Genomic DNA, 22,854 nt, shown 5'->3' on the forward strand with positions numbered 1-22,854 from the left:
GATTCTGGTCCTCGTCCATCAAACTGTCAGATCTGAGCTGAGACTGTTTGTTCTCTGATCAGGTTCATCTGTCACAGCTCTGAGATCAGTCTGACTGAAAGCTGCACATCACTGATCTTCATTCATCACACTGTCACCATGTGGTCTGTCTGTCTGTCTGCCTGTCTGCCTGTCTGTCTGTTTGAGTCTCTCTGTTTAAATGGACCTTCAGTAAATCATCAGTAAAGTGATGAACCTTCATGACTCAGCTCTTTATCTCCACTGTGGACTCAGAGAAATGTGCTGAGTCAGCAGACTTGAGGTCTGTGAGTTTCCAGCTCAGTGTGTTCACTCCAACACGTTAACATGAGCTGAGAGGAAGCAGCTGCTGCACATCTGGACTGAACAGGACTGAAGTCCCTGCAGGTCTTTATGCTGGATCTGCATCACTGACTGACAGCTGATGGACAGAGTCAGGAAACACTGATGGATCTGCTCTCTTCTTCTTCTCTACACAGCTGGAAGTGGAGGCGGTGAAGAGGAAGGTGTCTGCTGATGGAGGATCAGCTGCTTCCTGATGATCCAGATGTTGCAGCAGCAGCTTGTCCAGACTCTGGACCATGTTCCTGGGAGGTGGAGAGGAGAGCTTCATCCAGCAGAGACTGACAGAGGAATCAGAACTGGTCTGAGAACAGAGTCCAGTCCACCATGATCCCAGAGACTCCTCAAGTCCTCCTCTCCTCTCAGCCAGCTCCTCCAAACTCCACCTGGGGTTTAGGTTCAGCTTCTTCTGGACCCTTTGTGCCGCTTTGGGGACATTTCTACAAGCATTTTCTTTTGTTGGTATAAAACATTTTCTTGTGAAACACGTTGGCCCTTTCTTCCCTTCATAAAATGTAAATATGTTTTGTTTGTTTTTTTTTTATCTCAAATAATTCTTATTCTTTTTTTATTATTCTAAATTCTTCTTTTTAACATGTTGCAAAAAATTTCTTATGTAAATAAATAACATGATACTGAAAGAGCAAAACTCAGGAAACTGCAGCAGTTTGAAAGGACAATTTTAATTTTGTGTCCTAAATGACCTTTGCATGACAAACAACATCCTGTTTTAATCTGAGTGGATGGTGATGTGGCCCGGGTGGGGGGATATTGTCTCGTTTATTAAAAATTTTTAATGTGTAAAGCACTTTGTGCCACATAATTTGTTTGAAAAGTGTTGTATAAATGAAGTTTAAAAGATTGATATAATACAGTCCAGTAATGTTCTAGCGGAGTCGTGCAGCAGACTCTCAGCTCAGTGTGTGAATGTGCTGCTGCTGAACTGGGACTCATGAGTTCCACTCTGAACCAATGAGTCATGAATCATGAGTCTGACTGTGAACCAGTCTACAGTATGTGCTGTGGGTGAGTGACAGCTCATAGCGGGGAGGGAAAGGGAGTGAAACAGCAAACCAGAGCTGCTGCTTTTCCTCCTTCTTTCTATATGAACATGAGCACCATGATGCACACTGCTGTGTTCTCATATCAAGCTCATGTTCACCTTCTTTCTTTCACAGGGAGAACATGAAAGAAGCTGAAGCTGAACTCAGCCTTCCAACTTTAGTGCTCCGTGTCACAGACTGATCCATTTTCTGACGTTATAGTCCACACCAGGCTGCAGCCTCTCTGTGTGACACTTTGTTCATCATTATTTTCACACTTTACTTCCTGCTTCTTTTCATTTAGGCTCCATGTAGGCTGTTCATGATGACTTTGTTTGTGTGTGGCTGTTTTCTTCTGAATGTGGGATCTCTGTCTGAATGAAAGTTTCACAATCACTGCCTCAGACTGCATTCAGAAGGAATTGTTGAAGTCATAGAAGCTGAAGAGTTGATGATCAGAGGCTGACAGCTAAAGGAAGCTAGAATGCACACTGCTCTCTGACAGAGTCGGCCTCCCTCCACATTTAGGAGGCTTTTTCACTTCTTACAACAGCTGACAAAGGGCTCATCTGGGATTTGAACCCCGGACCTGTCACACCCTGAGCCAGAATCATCCTGATTGTTCCTGGAATGGTTTGGTTAGTCAGAGTGTGTCTGTGTGTGTTCTTGTCTCTCTGAGTGGTTGGAAATGAAAATGGAGATCGGTAGAAGCAGATGACTCTGAGGATGAATGAATGTTTCACTGGCAACATCAACAAACGTTTACTCACCTCTAAACGCGGCTGTGTGACGTCACTGGAGATCAAAGGCATTTCCTGTCCTTCATCGCTCTCCCACGCGACACCAACTCAAACGTCACACTCGCATTAGATTCAGCCGGAACGGCGCATGCGCACGAAGAATCTCAAGCTTGTCTCGCGAACGAATGAAGTGAAACACAAATCAGCTGTTATGAGACAAATAAGTGGCGTTAAATTGAACTAAAACCAAATCTGTTGGTTTGTTCCTCCTTCTACTTATTAAAATGTGTCTTTTCCTGCTTTCGCTCATTTTTGGAATCTGTGTTTGAATTTGTGCTCATTCAACAGAATGAGCGAAGCGTCGCACTTCGTCCACTTTGTGTGTGTGTGTGTGTGTGTGTGTGCTCTCTCTGCTGGTCTGAGCTCTCAGTTCATTTAAATACTTTGTTGGATCTGTCTGTCTGTATCATGTCAGAAACTCTGAAACACTCTGAACTTCTTGAAAACACGGTGGATTTACTGATATCAAAGAGTCCATGATGGATTATTATAGAAAGATATCAACTTTAATGTAAATACATTGTTGCATATAAACACAGAAATTACAATAATCATCTGTAAAACTTGTAAAAAATGTTGCCGTCTCACTCAGCGGAGGAACAAAGGAGGAGCTTGTGTGAGAAAAACAGAAAAAAGAAGACTCTCCCTGATCGGGTTAGTTGCCACGTTATAAAATGCAGGAAGTACTTGCAGCCAGCAAGCCACAGGCCAGCAAGTGTTGAAGGCTGCCGATGACTAGAGAATCGTGACGTCATTGTAAAACTCTTTACACAAGCATTGGTGGTTCAGTGGTAGAATTCTCGCCTGCCACGCGGGAGGCCCGGGTTCGATTCCCGGCCAATGCAGAGTAACTCTTTACCAGCATCCAGATGTTAGAAACACAGTGCTGCTTGGAAAATACCCTGATAGACTCCAACACACTGTGACTTTGTGAAACAACCAGTGGAGCCCCCTGGTGGTCAGTAGAAGTGCAGCCCCTCTGAGCTGGTGGCAGACCAAGGCTTCAGTCTGCACACATCTTCCACATGTGATGGCACACACACTGTGTATTGTGGCAACATCCGTCCCCTCAGAGAGAATCTGCTCTTTAACCCTCCTGTCGTTTTCACCCCCCGCCCCTTACTTTAGTGTTCCTGCTCTGTTTGATACGGTGGCCGGTAAGTGCAAAACTAAATTACAAAGTGCGAAACACTTTTACAAAGCGTGAAACTAATTTACATGTTGGGAAACATTTTTATCTTTTATTCAACAAAATTACATAAGAAAAACACTTTTCCCACGGACAAAACGAATTGACATTTTAAAAAAAATTCCAAACGACAGAATCTTCCGGAAGGGGAATGTACCAAATGCCGGAAGTGATCCAGAAGAAGATTGACTGTGAGCTCAAAAAGTTTGTATCGGTTTGTGCGGCGGGAAAAGTTTGCGGAGTGAAAGTTTATGGCAGCATGGAGTAAATGATGTTTTGGCCGTTTTGTGGAAACAACTTGAACCAATTTATGCGGTTGTGTTTTCCGTGCGGACGATCTGTAGAATGTTTAACGTTGATGAACGGACCAGACGGAAGGAGCACGCGCACAGGAGACATCTAATAAACAGCCGGAAAATGCTAAACAAGCTAAGTGTAGCATCGCGCTAACTAGCTGAAGCCGCTGTCAGACATGATGTGAATTAAAGTGCACCGTTTCATTTCGCAGCCAATCGTTGTCTTCACGGAATAGCAACGCGTTTAATTAGTATGTGTTGCTAGTTTTTTTTTTTTTTTTTTTTAATGTTAGGCTTTCAGTTATGCTAAATGCACAATTGTTGCTGATTGTTTTAGCTGCTGCTAACTTTCTGTTTTGATACGGAACTCCGTTCATTCCAGCAGAACAACCATGAACATCATATAAACAATTCATGGAGGACAGAAAGTCAAAGTCAACAGAACTGTGGGCCGAAAGGAAACAGGTCCAGGTACGTGTGTGGATATATCTGTAAAATATGGAAGTCAATATGTGTGTGTGTGAAATGAATGATATCTTTTTGTTATTTTAGCAGATAAACATGGATTGATGGCGCCACATGGAGCTGATTTAAAAGCTCAGAGAGGGAAAACACTCCCATTATATACAGATCCGGAGGTAGCAGCACCTGATCTACTGAAGCATGATGTGAAGTTTACACGGTGCAAACATCAGCCTGCGGACTCTTAAAAGGATGATTCCTCTCCAAACGCCATCAGGTTGGAACTTCGTGGACCTGGACAACTGTTTGGCTATCGGACGATGTGGCAGGTACTCAGACAAAAGTCCAATCTTCGAGTGAAGAGAGATGATGTGATGAATGAGAGAGCACGCAGAAGGTTTCTAAGAAGAAGCTGCTACTCAATGGGAGCGAACTGTATGTGGCATGCAGATGGTTCTGATAAACTGGCTCTCTCAGGACGCATGGATGGATTTTTTCACCTAAAGTGCTGTGGCTCCAATGTGGACCGACAAATAACAAGAAGCCAACAGTGATCGCTGAGAATCTCCTCATGAGACTGAGGACTGATTGTGGCACGGAGAATGGCATTATGGCTGCCATTCAGTCTCCCCTACGCCTCCATCATGATGACTGCTGCTCTGGGCCGTCCAGCCACATGTATGGCTCATCCACGAATAAGCAGCGTGTTGAATCCTGGTGGGCCATATTTAGAAGGGGAAGGTAAGTGGCCTTCATGAAGTCATTTTATTATGACTGACCTTTCATTTGATTTTTATCTTTATGTTCTATCGCAGATGAACTCCTCTAAACATATATAATAATTGAGGCTGGGACTTGAACGCGTTCATTTCAAAGCCATTAATTAATATTTTTTGATGGAGTTCCACTTCTACTAATAATATATATTTACTTCCGATTCTATCCATTTCTACAGGTCTCAGTTCTGGATGGAGTTGTTTGATGGATACTTCAACGGGAGCCATGAGCATCAGTGCCTTCTGAGATGTTGCTATGGTGATGTTGGATGAGTGTGTGAGACTGTGGAACAGTCACAGGATTCACACTTCCAGAACAGCGTCATGTCCAATGAACTGTACTGCTGACCACACAGGTAATATTGGTGATAGATGGATATTTCCATGTTTGTTTTATTATTTTATTGCTTAAATGTAAATAAATAATATAAATGCTATTTATTGTATCTAACACAGATTTGGCTCCACAGACTGGATTTGAGATTGAACCAGCTGATTTGGATGCTGTTCCAGAGGCGAGCCTGTCAATAGCTCCATGTGGGGACTCAAACATGCAGGAGGACTTTGACTTTGTTATGGAGCACAAACAACTACAGAATCCAGAGAACTGTGAGTCTGCAACAGAACTGTACATGAAGCTGAAAGAAACTGCTCAGCTGTGAGTCAGTGAGAAAGGGAATTTTCCCTTCCTGCATTATCAAGTGCTTACTCATTGGGGTTTCTGTCCTATTTCTATTTATTTATTTATTTTTTAAATATACATGTCAAGAGCCATGAGATGACTGTGCTGTGATTTGGTATTAGACAAGTAACACAGAATTGAATCAAATATTGCCATGACTGAAAAACATACAATTTTTCTGTTTTAAAATAGTTTGGAAAAAACTCATAACCAATCTATCACAGATGCAATCAGAAGGAAATATTTGCAATTTTTTATTGTTTGTAAACATAACATTTGCATTCCCATTGTTTCATTTCTTCAGATGAACAGGTACCAGAATCATTTGGAAACATCACAAGGAAAAGTGAACGACAAGCTATGAAATCTGATTTGGAGTGGTGGAACACTGCAGTCTGTCTGAACACCAAGTGTCACAGCTTCATTTTTGCTGTGTTTGAAATCAATTGATAAAAATTATAGCAAAGTAATGAGTCCTATTTTTGTATGGAATACAAAACTTCTTGAAATTTGTTTTGTCTAAAACTTAACAGTGAAAATCTTAACTGTGTGGAGAGAAAAAAAACAAACAAAACACCTTTTCGGAGTCTGGTCTCAAGGGGTGATCTAGTTACCAATTACAAGTTACAGTTATAAATCAATGTGTGACTTAAACACTGTGTGTGAATCTAGGAGTGCTAATTTCAATGTGTTTGAACATGTATTGGGAACTGGGAATGGAGAGTCATCCAGGAACTCTATTCTTGGCGATGGTTCCAATCCGGACGGGGGAGGTGAAGTCAGCCCAGCTGCAAACATCAAAACATCCTCCAGAGACACAGCAGCCTGACCTTCTGCAAAGAAAAACCTTCAGTTACATCTTGGCAATGTATTTTCTCAACCAATCATTAAACATTGTGATTTACAAACCTTCACAATAAAAGAGACAGTCAGCCCAGTAGCCCAAAGTTTGACTTTCTTTAAGTCTCCTGTTACTTCCTGACTTTCTTTAAGTCTCCTGTTACTTCCTGATGGACTGAGGTCAGGTTTGAAGAGTCTCAAGTTCCAGACCAGTGAGTGGCTTTTCAGAGTGGCACAGGACAGGGGCCAGCAAAGTAGGCTGTTGCTGCAGTGCAGTCAGAAACTGAAGAGCTGAAAGACCATCTTTGAATCTAAAAAGTCACCACAAACATTGTTTCACATTTAAATGACCTAAAGAAACTTCAATGTTTTCTAAAATGACTATCCACCCAAACATATAGAAATGAGTAAAAATGGTTGTGTTGAACATTACTGATTTAAAGAAGAACTCTGTGTCTTGCTTTGCACTTGGCAGGGTAATTGTTACTCTACAGACTGCAAGAATTACGCACACAAACACAAGACTGGAATGACATGAGCACCTTTTGATTGGCATAAGACAGAGGAAGGGGAGACAGACATCACACAGCAATTATACTAAACTAAGGCACAAATTCTGACACACTGACTCAGAGCTAAAGAATATACATTCTTAATAAACCACAGAGGGGGATGATGAGGCATTTCAAACTAAAATATCTTAAATACAAAAAAATAAAAATCACATCATTACAAATATGATCTTACCTGTCAATTACAGATGAGATGCGGTCAATAATGTATCATCGGAGGGAGTCTGACACGATTTCTTTCTTTTCTTCAACAGTAGCAACACGTCTCAGACAGCCTGCTGTCTGTAACATTGTGCTGCGTCTCATGATGCATTCTCACAGACCATCCACTGAAGAAACATTCTCAATCTGAGATGAAACAACACGTTTTTGAAAAATAGTTCAAGCAACAAAGCGTATGTCATGTGATATATGAAGTTAATGATCATTAACCATTAGTATTGTTTACATCTAACCCTGTTCATACCATTTACATTGTACACCAAGAACTGATGTCCTTCTGGTCCATCAGAAATGGGCCGGTCTTTCAGATGTTTCATCAGTAGAGTTAAAAACTCTCGTCTCAGCCCACCTGTGTCAATTCCTTCTTCCAAAACAGCATCATCTGTGAATTTTACCAGCATGTCACAGGTTTCAGAATATGATGAACATCTTACAAATGCAAATATCTTTCCCATGTTGTCAATAAATTAAAATTCAGTGAGTCACTGTTGTTTTTTTTACTTACCCGTAGTACTCCTGACTGGATTTGTTTCAGGTGGATCCAGATCCTCAGTGTCAGATATTACTGTCTGAAAAACAAATGAAAATGTCTGAAACAACACACTGAAAGCAAAGAACATCAGGCTGCCATAATCTGCCTTAATACCTGTCCAGGCTGAGCTGTGGATGAATCTCTGAAACATGATAAAATTGATAAACTGATTAACTTTATGATTCAGAGTATAACAGAGCTTTGAGTAACATTTAGAGGTAGAGAGGAACCATAAGATTTATAAATAAGATGATTTTGTTATAAATTATATCACACGTATGATATTTTCTACCACATGTTCATCACAATCACATCAACAACTTAAAGACAAATGACTTCTTTTGTAAAAACTAATACCTACCCTTTATCTTCAGGTTTGTGTGGGAGAACTGTGTTGTTTTGTTACAAAAACCTGAGAAGAAAAGCACACAATTGTCAGCAACTTTAAACAGCTTCCATTATTGTTCCCTCACCACATACAGTATATATCAATGGTGAAAGGTTATCAGGGTGTCTGATTGGAATAGTAAATGCCAAATAATCAAGACTTGGTTCTTAGACTTATTGCTTGAAACCAAATGCACATCCTATCAATAAATAAAAAAAAATAAAAAAACTGAATCAAAGTACAAAATGTAAAAATGAACGTACCACAGTTTCAGCTGCATTGAATTCAGCTGTGCTCCTCGATGTGATGACAATTTCAGAATCAGAGTCTGATGTATCAACCTCTGTAGTAAAAACAAACAACACATTATTAATTATGCTACATCAGAGTAAATAAATATGTAAAAATATTGAATGAAGAGATCCACAAACCTCCTCTAAAGTGTGTTTCTAGGCAAATGAAAAAAGTGCCTTTCCTATTTCCTTTTTATATTCTGCCAGTTTGAATGGGCTTTCTGACCCAGGCACATGGAGCACCTCTGAACAGTCTGGATACAAAAGAAGGTCTGCTCCTTCATCCATCTTCTTGTTAAATGTTCTCATTTCTTGGACAGCTTGCTTCAGTAGATCAGGTGCTGCTACCTCCGGATCTGGATATAATGGGAGTGTTTTCCCTCTCTGAGCTTTTAAATCAGCTCCATGTGGCGCCATCAATCCACGTTTATCTGCTAAAATAACAAAAAGATATCATTCATTTCACACACACACATATTTACTTCCATATTTTACAGATATATCCACACACGTACCTGGACCTGTTTCCTTTCGGCCCACAGTTCTTTTGACTTTGACTTTCTGTCCTCCATGAATTGTTTATATGATGTTCATGGTTGTTCTGCTGGAATGAACGGAGTTCCGTATCAAAACAGAAAGTTAGCAGCAGCGCACGCATACTAACTAAACGCGTTGATATTCCGTGAAGACAACGATTGGCTGCTCAATGAAACGGTGCACTTTAATTCACTGCATGTCTGACAGCGGCTTCAGCTAGTTAGCGCGATGCTACACTTAGCTTGTTTAGCATTTTCCGGCTGTTTATTAGATGTCTCCTGTGCGCGTGCTCCTTCCGTCTGGTCCGTTCATCAACGTTAAACATTCTACAGATCGTCCGCACGGAAAACACAACCGCGTAAATTGGCTCAAGTTGTTTCCACAAAACGTCCAAAACATCATTTAATCTATGCCTGCAAAGTTTTCCCGGCACACAAACCGATACAAACTTTTTGAGCTCACAGTCAATCTTCTTCTGGATCACTTCCGGCATTTGGTACATTCCCCTTCCGGAAGATTCTGTCGATTGGAAATTTGTTTCGCAACATGTAAATTTGTTTTCTAATTTGTAAGTTTGTTTTGTCCGTGGTAAAAGTATTTTTCTTGTGTAATTTTGTTGAATAAAATGTAAAAATGTTTCTTAACATGTAAGTTTGTTTCACTTTTTGTAAAAGTGTTTGGCACTGTGTAATTTAGTTTTGCACTTACCGGCCACCGTATCAAACAGAGCAGGAACACTAAAGTAAGGGGCGGGGGGTGAAAACGACAGGAGGGTTAAAGAGCAGATTCTCTCTGAGGGGACGGATGTTGCCACAATACACAGTGTGTGTGCCATCACATGTGGAAGATGTGTGCAGACTGAAGCCTTGGTCTGCCACCAGCTCAGAGGGGCTGCACTTCTACTGACCACCAGGGGGCTCCACTGGTTGTTTCACAAAGTCACAGTGTGTTGGAGTCTATCAGGGTATTTTCCAAGCAGCACTGTGTTTCTAACATCTGGATGTTGGTAAAAAGTTACTCTGCATTGGCCGGGAATCGAACCCGCGTGGCAGGCAAGAATTCTACCACTGAACCACCAATGCTTGTGTAATGAGTTTTACAATGACGTCACGATTCTCCAGTCATCAGCAGCCTTCAACACTTGCTGGCATGTTCAGAAGTACTTCCTGCATTTTATAACGTGGCAACTGACCCGATCAGGGAGAGTCTTCTTTTTTCTGTTTTTCTCACACAGGTTCAAACACAAGCTCCTCCTTTGTTCCTCCGCTGAGTGAGACGGAGCTCTGACGTCACTCCTCAGTCAGGAAAGTGATACATGACGTCATAATTTACATAATTTATTCGGCAACATCTTAACTTTTATTGTAATTTCTGTATTAATATACAACAATGTTTTTACATTCAAGCTGATATCTTTCTATGATAATCCATCATGGACCGCTGGACACTTTGATATCAGTAAATCCAGCGTATTTTAAAGAAGTTCAGAGTGTTTCAGAGTTTCTGACATGATACAGACAGACAGATCCAACAAAGTATTTAAATAAACTGAGAGCTCAGACCAGCAGAGAGAGCACACACACACACACACACAGTGGACGCGGTGCACGATTCCATCAATGAGATGAAACTGTCCTTTCTCCAGATAAACTTCAGTGTCCTCTGTTGAGTTCTGTCCTTTCAGTATCCCATTATTTATTGATATATAGAATTTTTTGCAGCATGTGGATAAAAATAAGAGTTATTCAACATTTTTTGAGTCCCTCCTATGGAAAGACTAAGTGCCTAGTTAAAAGGAAAAAACAATTTTTTGGAAATATGGTGGCCTCTGCTAGATGACCTGCCTTGGGATACAAGTGTATTTCGAGGTGAAAGGGCATATTCGATTAGACGGTCCCAGACCAAATCAATTGATGCTAAGGAAGGTTATTTAACATGTGTAAGGACACATATGACTTCATCTGTTGATATGTTGCTGCCTTTTTCTAACCCTAACCCTTCTGTTTTTAATTGTTGGGTAATTTTTGTTTTTGTGCCTTTGTTTTTCTGTTCCATATTCTGAACTCTTATTATAATTTTCTATTTCAGTTAACTTTTACTTTTGCCCCCCCCGACACAGACCACTGTTTATTGGTGTTACATGAGTAAGTGTAATGTAAGTTCAGAAATTAAAATAAAGTCTGACTATTAAAAAAAAAAAAATTCAAGATCTGAATTTTTTTTTTTTTTTTCAAAAATAATATTTACATTTTATGAAGGGAAGAAAGGGCCAATTCAAAAGTTTAATCTGTGCTGACATGTTTCACAACAAAATGATGTCTTTCATAGAGTAATGCTTGTAGAAACGTTCCCAAAGCAGCCCAAAGGGTCCAGAAGAAGCTGAACCTAAACCCCAGGTGGAGTTTGGAGGAGCTGGCTGAGAGGAGAGGAGGACTTGAGGAGTCTCTGGGATCATGGTGGACTGGACTCTGTTCTCAGACCAGTTCTGATTCCTCTGTCAGTCTCTGCTGGATGAAGCTCTCCTCTCCACCTCCCAGGAACATGGTCCAGAGTCTGGACAAGCTGCTGCTGCAACATCTGGATCATCAGGAAGCAGCTGATCCTCCATCAGCAGACACCTTCCTCTTCACCGCCTCCACTTCCACCTGTGTAGAGAAGAAGAGAGCAGATCCATCAGTGTTTCCTGACTCTGTCCATCAGCTGTCAGTCAGTGATGCAGATCCAGCATAAAGACCTGCAGGGACTTCAGTCCTGTTCAGTCCAGATGTGCAGCAGCTGCTTCCTCTCAGCTCATGTTAACGTGTTGGAGTGAACACACTGAGCTGGAAACTCACAGACCTCAAGTCTGCTGACTCAGCACATTTCTCTGAGTCCACAGTGGAGATAAAGAGCTGAGTCATGAAGGTTCATCACTTTACTGATGATTTACTGAAGGTCCATTTAAACAGAGAGACAGACAGACAGGCAGGCAGACAGACAGACAGACAGACAGACAGGCAGACAGGCAGGCAGACAGACAGGCAGGCAGGCAGACAGACAGACAGGCAGACAGGATTCTGGTCTGCAGAAAGACCACATGGTGACAGTGTGATGAAAGAAGATCAGTGATGTGCAGCTTTCAGTCAGACTGATCTCAGAGCTGTGACAGATGAACCTGATCAGAGAACAAACAGTCTCAGCTCAGATCTGACAGTTTGATGGACGAGGACCAGAATCTGAACATCTCTGAGTTCTTCAGCTGGAATCTGCTTCATTTGATGGTCACATGATCACAACAGTCCTCTGACTGATCTGATTGGCTGACTGTTTTCTCTCTGTCTTTCTGTCTAATTCTGAAATCTATTTCTGTTCTCCTCTCACAGCTTCACTGAGGGTTAGAGTGAAACAATATTACTGAAAGGAACATGAACTGAGTCCAACTGTAGCAGAAATAAAACATGAGTCTGACCTCAGAGTCTCCAGTCTGAAGTCTGGACTCTTCACAAGATCAGACAGATCCTTCAGGTCTGAATTCTTCAGGTAGTTCAGACTCAGGTCCAGTTCTCTGAGATGGGAGGGGTTGGACTTCAGAGCTGAGACCAGAGAAGAACAGCTGATCTCTGACAAACTGCAGCGTCTCAACCTGAGCAAAGAATAAAAGATGTGACTTTAGGAGACAAAGTTCCTGCTTGAAAGATAGATAGATACTTTATTTATCCCAGACTGGGAAATTGCAGTGTGTTTTGTGTTTCATCATCTGTTCAGAGCGAATTATGTTTCAGTGAAGGGACTTGTGGTAGATGATTTTATTTCTGTGGTTTGGGAAAGAAGGCAAAATATTTTTCTTTGGTTGAATGTTTTGTTTAAAATGTACCATTATGACTTGAGAAAAGGAAAATAATGTATGTGTGTATGTTTATATGCAGATATGAGAGTTCAGGTTGTTACAACAGCCACTGGATGATTAAATACGTCTTATAAACCCATGTGGGTTGGACATTTTTATGAATGGCACGCAAATAAATTAATAAATGAAATGAACCACAGACTAAAATCTGCAGACTAACATACAAATATATATGAATATATGATGTCCCCTTTCAAAAATACAAGATTGATTGATAAACTGCATGCAATTAAAACGTCTTTTTCAATTTAATAAAAATCTGTTTTCCAAAGTTAAAACAGCAAACTGCAGTTCTCCAACCGAAGTAAAGAATAAAAGATGTGACTTTAGGAGACAAAGTTCCTGCTTGAAAGCATTCAATGTTTCATCAAACCAACATGATTCACAACATCTGGAACATTTTCACTTCATTCAGCGGTGACCACGTTTAACATGCTGAGTTTGGTCTGAATCTTTCAGTCTGCTTGAGTCACATGACTTTATAGTCGTGTTGGAACAGGAAAACACTGAATATTAGTGCTGTACCCAAAGAAAAAAAAACAAACAAAAAAACTCATTTACTATGATTCAGAATCAATTCAAAATGTCCCAAAATCGATTTAAAAAATAAAACAATGCTGACAAAGACGCTGTCTGACGTCACCACGGAGCTGGTTCTGGAACATACACATGCACCAAAACAAGGAGGAAACTACAATAATGGAGGAAAGAGAGATTCAACAGGCCCCGTCCTCGTTGCAGGCAAAGATTCTGACTCATTTTGGTTTTTACTGAGCTTGACATGACTTATTTTATAGCTTGCTGCTCAGAGTAGCAGTTTTGGTCCACACACATTTGAAAAGGTTCTTTCCTTAAAATTTTAAAGGCAGCATGTTTAGCTGCTTTTTTTTTTAAAGAGACACTTTTATTTTTGCTATTAAAGCAATATGTGATATTGTATTAAACAACAGTTACAACAATTCCATCTGAGCATGGATAAATGTTTAAAGCTTAATAAATGTGAAAAAGAAACTTTAATGTCTCCATTCATCATTTTGTCTTGCAAAGCAGACTGGAGTAGATCATGAGGATCCTTTGCACACCTATAGATTGCAGCAGAAATGACGATGAATCGAATTGTTTTCAATCGAAAATTATCTTGAATAAAGAATCAATTTTGAATCGAATCATAACCCCAAAAATCCAAATCGAATCGAATTGTTCCAGAGTGAATGATTCCGACCCCACTGAATATATATTTGTCCATGTCAGTGAGGAAAAATATTTCCTGTCATTGAAACACTGAAGGATTTTTTTTTTTTTTTTTTTTGAAGTTTTAAATCTGTAGTTCAACATTTCTCTGCCACACTGACTGGACTAAACCAGAGAAGAAGAAAACAGACGTCAGCATGAAGATCCTCAGTGAGGATCAGTATAATATCAGCCTGATGTCTGCAGGTCAGAGTCACCACAACTGTAACATCATATTAATCTGAGAGCAGAATAAAACATGAGTCTGACCTCAGAGTCTCCAGTCTACAGTGAGGACTCTTCAGAAAACCACACAGATCCTTCAGTCCTGAATCCTGCAGGTCATCGTTCAGACTCAGGTCCAGTTCTCTGAGATGGGAGGGGTTGGACTTCAGAGCTGAGACCAGAGAAGAACAGCTGATCTCTGACAAACTGCAGCTCATCAACCTGAGTAAAGAATAAAAGATGTGACTTTAGGAGACAAAGTTCCTGCTTGAGAGTGTTCAATGTTTCATCATCTGTTCAGAGCTGAAGGTTTAGAAAGTAGAAGTTTAGAAAATGAAATTCAAACAGCTGAACCAACAGGAAGCAGCTTCACAACAGTCAAATACAAACAGTGACAAGATTTCATGAGAAAATGAAACACCTCAAAGAACTTGAACTTACTGATGGAGCAAACATGTTTCCTGCAGCAGAGAGAGGAGGGCAACGGGGCAACTGCTCCCCCAGCAGACCAGCCCTTAGAGCCAATCCTTATCTTAGTGTGGAACCAAACCACTGCAGCTGATTGGACTAAAGCTTTGCTACACAATCACAGCAAAATGGATGTTTTCCTGAGGTGGTGATGTTTACATTAGGTATGTTTGGAAACACATTATTTCCACTGCTGCAGTGTGTTGCTCATGTACATTCATGTAACTGCTTTGGGGTCAGTGGTTAATGTAAACATTATTATTCTAATAATGGACCAGGTGGGAAGGTCCCTTGGAAAATGAAAGCATTAGTTCTGACAATCTGTTTGATATTCAAACTAAATTGGCATTATGACTGAAATATTCCAAACTCAACCAATAGAGCCATGTTACATGTGGATGAAATCAATATAAACTGGATGAAGTAGAAAGTCAGATCCATGTTTTGTTTTTGTCATAGTCCACTCCTGGTTCTCCCCTCCACCACCCACTCTACCTGCCTGCTTACCTCTCTTAATCAGGATAAACAGACTCATCTGTTCCTCCCAGACTCCCCTTAACCAGCTCCTCCACTCTGCCTCTCTGCCAGATTGTCTTTGCATTACGCTCAGCTTTCCCGACGGACCTCCTGGGGCCTAACCTGCCTTCGGCCCCAGACCACTACTCCTCATCTCTGCCCCGGTAACCTGACCTGCTGCCTGTCTCTAGACTCTGCCTCTGCCTGCCGTCTGTTTGGGCTGCTGCACGTAGTCAATAAAGTTCTCAGCTGTTCCAGTCTAGACTTGTGCCATTCTTGGGTGAGAGAGCGAACCCATTACAGTTTTGTTGTTCTGTGTATGAGCACCTCAGAGGTGTTTTTGTTGGCAAAAGGGTTTATATTTGTGTTGATTTCTTTGATTTTGGATGATTCTAAGAAACATAGAAATAAGATTTTAATATTTAAAATTAATATACAATGTCCCCTTTCAAAAACATTACATTAATGTTTTCCATTCCAATGTCATTTTGAAACAAACTTTTTGAAAAGATATTTTCAACCATTTAACAGTTAAATGTCTAAAACCTGAAGAGGATTTTCCCTCATAAATATAAACCTGTCTGCAGGTCAGAGTCACCACAACTGTAACATCATATTAATCTGAGAGCAGAAATAAAACATGAGTCTGACCTCAGAGTCTCCAGTCTACAGTGAGGACTCTCCAGAAAACCACACAGATCCTTCAGTCCTGAATCCTCCAGGTCGTTCTTACTCAGGTGCAGTTCTCTGAGATGGGAGGGGTTGGACTTCAGAGCTGAGACCAGAGAAGAACAGCTGATCTCTGACAAACTGCAGCCCTTCAACCTGAGTTAATAATAAAAGATGTGACTTTAGGAGACAAAGTTCCTGCTTGAAAGTGTTCAATGTTTCATCATCTGTTCAGAGCTGAAGGTTTAGAAAGTAGAAGTTGAGAAAATGAAAGTCAAACAGCTGAACCAACAGGAAGCAGCTTCACAACAGTCAAATACAAACAGTGACAAGATTTAATGAGAAAATTAAACAACACTGTAAAAAACCTGAACTGACTCAAACTGTCAACATTGTGATTTGAACACATCAGAAATAACCAAACAGCAGAGTCAGCCAAACTTTATTTCTATCTCTGATTCTGCCACATATGAACTCCTGTATAACAATCTGAGTTCTGGCAGGTAAGTCCACTCTAAAACCAGTCAAACAGTCTACAACCAAGCTGCAGAAGTTCTACACAGAAAATGTAACTCATAATTAATGATATATTTGAAGAAACATGAACAGCTGAATGTGGAAATCATACTTAACCCTCCTATTATCCTCGGGGTCAATATGACCACATCCAATTTTTATCATTCAAAAAATATTAGTTGACTTTTTTTTTTTTGGCTTCATATTTCATGACTTTTCCAAATTTGATGGGTAAAATTGATTCAACATAAAATTATTATGAAGACATTATTCAATGTGTTGAACACATATTGAACACATTGGTATTCCTCTGGGGTCAATTTGACCCCAAGCTGTTTCAGCTGTGTAAAACTGGTCTGCCTGTGTGTGACCCATGTGTGACCTAACATTCCCACACCTATAGGTGCAGAATTGATACTTTTAAGTTGATACATGACATGGGGGGTATGAATGTGTGTGTGTATCTGACATATTACGAACACCTTCTGAAGTAGAACTGATATTTCCCGTGCTGTGGAGGGCGGGTTCTCCCCGTCAAAGACATTGGTAGTTCATTCAAAATAAGGGAGGAGCAAACATATAAAAGCTTGCTCTCTATCCAAATCATTCCTCATTGTGCTGTGTATACTGCAGTCTGCTCTCTCTCTCTCTCTCTCTCTCTCTCTATCAAAAATGGTTTCTGGGAAAAGGTTTACTGTCAGTGATGTTTTGGAACAGCTCTTTGACAGTCAAAGTGACACAGAGGATTGTGTTGAGGAGGACCCTGATTTGGAGGCATTATCATCTGATGGGAATGAGAGTGCTGACCCTCCTGTTGTCACTCAACCACCAGCGACACGATCCCCTCCAAAATCAAAATATGGTCCCTTTCTCCACTTCAACAGCAGGGTAGACTTAGTGCTGCTAATATTATCAAAACGGTTCCAGGCCCAACCAGATATGCAGTCAGCCATATTGAAGATGGGGACACTTGGGAAAATTTGGATGTAGTTGACTTGGAAGCCTACATTGGCCTGCTCATTTTGGCAGGAGTTTACAAATCAAAAGGTTAAGCAAGCAAGCCTTTGGAACGCTGAGACTGGAAAGGCAATATTTCCAGCCACCATGTCTCTGAAGACATTCCAAGTTTTGTCCCGTGTCATACGCTTTGATGACAAACAAACAAGGCAAGGCCGAGTTGTACATTGTATGAATTACATGAATTACATTGTACCAGTACATTGTATGAATGTAGTGGAATGATGATTAGCATTTGCATTGAAAAGACAATACTTTGATATCTTTAAATAAATTGCTGATTAAGCTAAATAAATGTGAATCCTACATCAGGAGCTCTGCAGGGACACCTTCACTTCCCAGCTCTAATTCCTGGTGTACCATGGAATAGTGAGGGAAAATATATTTATATGCTGTAAAAATCTTGTGTATGTTTTTACTCTCGTTTTTCACCCCCCCTCCCCCTTTTTGTTTTTTGAGGGGTTTTTTTTGTTTGTTTGTTTGTTTTTTTTTCTTCTATGTGTTTGGTTTTGTAACTTGCCCTGTACAAATGTCACTTTTAACAATTCTAAAAAAAAAAAGGTTTGCAAATGTTTTTTTTTTTTTTTTTTTTCTTAAGACCACATTTACATTGATAATGAGTCCTATTGTTTGTCGTTGGGATGCTATTGGATAGAAGAAGTGTTTATAGATCTGGTCATCTGGCTGTGAAGTCTCACTCATGGCAAAACTCCTGTCGAGTTCATCTCTTCTTATTCTTGTTTTATACAACTGGATTTGTCAAGATTGAAGCAAGTAAAATTCCTGTAATATATTTTTGTGTGTTTATTACAGTGTCTACAACATGTAGATATTTAGTCATTCTAGAAAACATTCATTATATTTGATTGAAAACTTGTTATGTTCATGTTGTAATATTACAACTTTAGGTCAGAGTGCCTGTGCACGTTACACATTACAAAAGACTGCATTTCTCATGGTCACATATTGAAAAAAATGGAATAGAAATTTCAAATCTTTGCTGATTGACTGCGACTAACTTCGAAATCTGTTAAATTTAGTGTAGACTAATTATTAAATATGTGGACATGTGATATACATTTGTGGTATTTGAAACTCCATCATCTATAGCAGTGTTTCAAACTCTGTTATTTAACTCCTAAATGATCCTGGGATATTTTTTTGAGAAGTGATGAAGCCCCTGTGATAAGAGGCCAAACATCTTTTTAGACAAAACTGAGTTCAGTTGCTTTTTCGATTCGACACAAATAAATGAATAAATAAATAAATGAAATGAACTACAGACTAAAATCTGCATATTAACACACACATATTAATATATGATGTGACCCTAAAAATATGTTTTCCAAAGTTACTTTCAAACCATTGAACAGTTTAAATGTTAAAACCTGAAGAGGATTTTCCCTCATAAATATAAACCTGTCTGCTTCAGAGTCACCACAACTGTAACATCATATTAATCTGAGAGCAGAAATAAAACATGAGTCTGACCTCAGAGTCTCCAGTCTGCAGTGAGGACTCTTCAGAAAACCACAAAGATCCTTCAGGTCTGAATCCTGCAGCTTGTTCTCACTCAGGTCCAGTTCTCTGAGATGGGAGGGGTTGGACTTCAGAGCTGAGACCAGAGAAGAACAGCTGATCTCTGACAAACTGCAGTTCTCCAACCTGAGGAAAAAATTAAAGATGTGACTTTAGGACACAAAGTTCCTGCTTGAAAGTGTTCAATGTTTCATCATCTGTTCAGATATGAAGGTTTAGAAAGTAGAAGTTTAGAAAATGAAAGTCAAACAGCTGAACCAACAGGAAGCAGCTTCACAACAGTCAAATACAAACAGTGACAAGTTTTAATGAGAAAATAAATCAACACTGTAAAGAACCTGAACTGACTCAAACTGTCAACATTGTGATTTGAACACATCAGAAATAACCAAACAGCAGAGTCAGCCAAACTTTATTTCTATCTCTGATTCTGCCACATATGAACTCCTGTATAACAATCTGAGCTCTGGCAGGTAAGTCCACTCTAAAATCAGTCAAACAGTCTACAAACAAGCTGCTGAAGTTCTACACAGAAAATCTAACTCATCATTAATGATATATTTGAAGAAACATGAACAGTTGAATGTGTAAATCATACTTAAATATGCCCAAAAAAAAAAAATCGATCCTGAAGCATATGGGGAGTGAATGCAGTGATTTTAAATCTGGTGTAATGTTCTCCCACCCCCTGATCCTCATCAGCACGCGTGCAGCTGAACTCTGTAATAACTGAAGATTGGAGATGCTCCTTTTGGGAAGACCAGAGAACAAAAATGGAATAAAAGTGAATCCTACATCAGGAGCTCTGCAGGGACACCTTCACTTCCCAGCTCTAATTCCTGGTGTACCATGGAATAGTGAGGGAAAATATATTTATATGCTGTAAAAATCTTGTGTATGTTTTTACTCTCGTTTTTCACCCCCCCCCCCCCCTTTTTGTTTATTGAGGGGTTTTTTTGTTTGTTTTTTTTTTTCCTTTTATGTGTTTGGTTTTGTAACTTGCCCTGTACAAATGTCACTTTTAACAATTCTTAAAAAAAAAGGTTAGCAAATGTTTTTGTTTTTTTTTTTTTTTTTTTTCTTAAGACCACATTTACATTGATAATGAGTCCTATTGTTTGTCGTTGGGATGCTATTGGATAGAAGAAGTGTTTATAGATCTGGTCATCTGGCTGTGAAGTCTCACTCATGGCAACACTCCTGTCGAGTTCATCTCTTCTTATTCTTGTTTTATACAACTGGATTTGTCAAGATTGAAGCAAGTAAAATTCCTTAAATATATTTTTGTGTGTTTATTACAGTGTCTACAACATGTAGATATTTAGTCATTCTAGAAAACATTCATTATATTTGATTGAAAACTTGTTATGTCCATGTTGTAATATTACAACTTTAGGTCAGAGTGCCTGTGCACGTTACACATTACAAAAGACTGCATTTCTCATGGTCACATATTGAAAAAAATGGAATAGAAATTTCAAATCTTTGCTGATTGACTGCGACTAACTTCGAAATCTGTTAAATTTAGTGTAGACTAATTATTAAATATGTGGACATGTGATATACATTTGTGGTATTTGAAACTCCATCATCTATAGCAGTGTTTCAAACTCTGTTTTTTAACTCTTAAATGATCCTGGGATATTTTTTTGAGAAGTGATGAAGCCCCTGTGATAAGAGGCCAAACATCTTTTTAGACAAAACTGAGTTCAGTTGCTTTTTCGATTCGACACAAATAAATGAATAAATAAATAAATGAAATGAACTACAGACTAAAATCTGCATATTAACACACACATATTAATATATGATGTCACCCTAAAAATATGTTTTCCAAAGTTACTTTCAAACCATTGAACAGTTTAAATGTTATAACCTGAAGAGGATTTTCCCTCATAAATATAAACCTGTCTGCAGGTCAGAGTCACCACAACTGTAACATCATATTAATCTGAGAGCAGAAATAAAACATGAGTCTGACCTCAGAGTCCCCAGTCTGCAGTGAGGACTCTTCAGAAAACCACACAGATCCTTCAGTCCTGAATCCTTCAGGTTGTTCTCACTCAGGTCCAGTTCTCTGAGATGGGAGGGGTTGGACTTCAGAGCTGAGACCAGAGAAGAACAGCTGATCTCTGACAAACTGCATTTCTTCAACCTGAGTAAAGAATAAAAGATGTGACGTTAGGAGACAAAGTTCCTGCTTGAAAGTGTTCAGTGTTTCATCATCTGTTCAGAGCTGAAGGTTTAGAAAGTAGAAGTTTAGAAAATGAAAGTCAAACAGCTGAACCAACAGGAAGCAGCTTCACCACAGTCAAATACAAACAGTGACAAGATTTAATGAGAAAATGAAACACTGTAAAGAACCTGAACTGACTCAAACTGTCAACATTGTGATTTGAACACATCAGAAATAACCAAACAGCAGAGTCAGCCAAACTATATCTATCTCTGATTCTGCCACATATGAACTCCTGTATAACAATCTGAGCTCTGGCAGGTAAGTCCACTCTAAAACCAGTCAGTCTACAAACAAGCTGCTGAAATTCTACACAGAAAATGTAACTCATCATTAATGATATATTTGAAGAAACATGAACAGTTGAATGTGTAAATCATACTTAAATATGCTTAAAAAAAAATTGATCCTGAAGCATACAGGGAGTGAATGCAGTGATTTTAAATCTGGTGTAATGTTCTCCCACCCCCTGATCCTCATCAGCACGCGTGCAGCTGAACTCTGTAATAACTGAAGATTGGAGATGCTCCTTTTGGGAAGACCAGAGAACAAAAATGGAATAAATGTGAATCCTACATCAGGAGCTCTGCAGGGACACCTTCACTTCCCAGCTCTAATTCCTGGTGTACCATGGAATAGTGAGGGAAAATATATTTATATGCTGTAAAAATCTTGTGTATGTTTTACTCTCGTTTTTCACCCCCCCTCCCCCTTTTTGTTTTTTGAGGGGTTTTTTTGTTTGTTTGTTTGTTTTTTTTTTCTTCTATGTGTTTGGTTTTGTAACTTGCCCTGTACAAATGTCACTTTTAACAATTCTAAAAAAAAAAAAGGTTTGCAAATGTTTTTTTTTTTTTTTTTTTCTTTTTCTTAAGACCACATTTACATTGATAATGAGTCCTATTGTTTGTCGTTGGGATGCTATTGGATAGAAGAAGTGTTTATAGATCTGGTCATCTGGCTGTGAAGTCTCACTCATGGCAAAACTCCTGTCGAGTTCATCTCTTCTTATTCTTGTTTTATACAACTGGATTTGTCAAGATTGAAGCAAGTAAAATTCCTGTAATATATTTTTGTGTGTTTATTACAGTGTCTACAACATGTAGATATTTAGTCATTCTAGAAAACATTCATTATATTTGATTGAAAACTTGTTATGTTCATGTTGTAATATTACAACTTTAGGTCAGAGTGCCTGTGCACGTTACACATTACAAAAGACTGCATTTCTCATGGTCACATATTGAAAAAAATGGAATAGAAATTTCAAATCTTTGCTGATTGACTGCGACTAACTTCGAAATCTGTTAAATTTAGTGTAGACTAATTATTAAATATGTGGACATGTGATATACATTTGTGGTATTTGAAACTCCATCATCTATAGCAGTGTTTCAAACTCTGTTATTTAACTCCTAAATGATCCTGGGATATTTTTTTGAGAAGTGATGAAGCCCCTGTGATAAGAGGCCAAACATCTTTTTAGACAAAACTGAGTTCAGTTGCTTTTTCGATTCGACACAAATAAATGAATAAATAAATAAATGAAATGAACTACAGACT

The 22,854-nt window shown here is 39.3% G+C and overlaps 1 protein-coding gene and 1 non-coding gene across 2 annotated transcripts in view; both read left to right on the forward strand.

Annotated features, from left to right (window-relative positions):
* LOC115057432 (protein NLRC3-like) overlaps window positions 1-22,854 on the forward strand; it is a gene marked incomplete at its 5' end in the record, with an annotated part of 121,459 nt that overhangs the window by 13,807 nt on the left and 84,798 nt on the right. The window lies entirely within an intron of this gene.
* Window positions 2,978-3,048, forward strand: trnag-gcc (transfer RNA glycine (anticodon GCC)). The gene has a single exon. It is a non-coding gene; the product is annotated as a tRNA-Gly (tRNA).

Source organism: Echeneis naucrates, chromosome 2 (assembly GCF_900963305.1).
Source record: "Echeneis naucrates chromosome 2, fEcheNa1.1, whole genome shotgun sequence".
In the NCBI taxonomy this organism is placed as follows: domain Eukaryota; kingdom Metazoa; phylum Chordata; class Actinopteri; order Carangiformes; family Echeneidae; genus Echeneis; species Echeneis naucrates.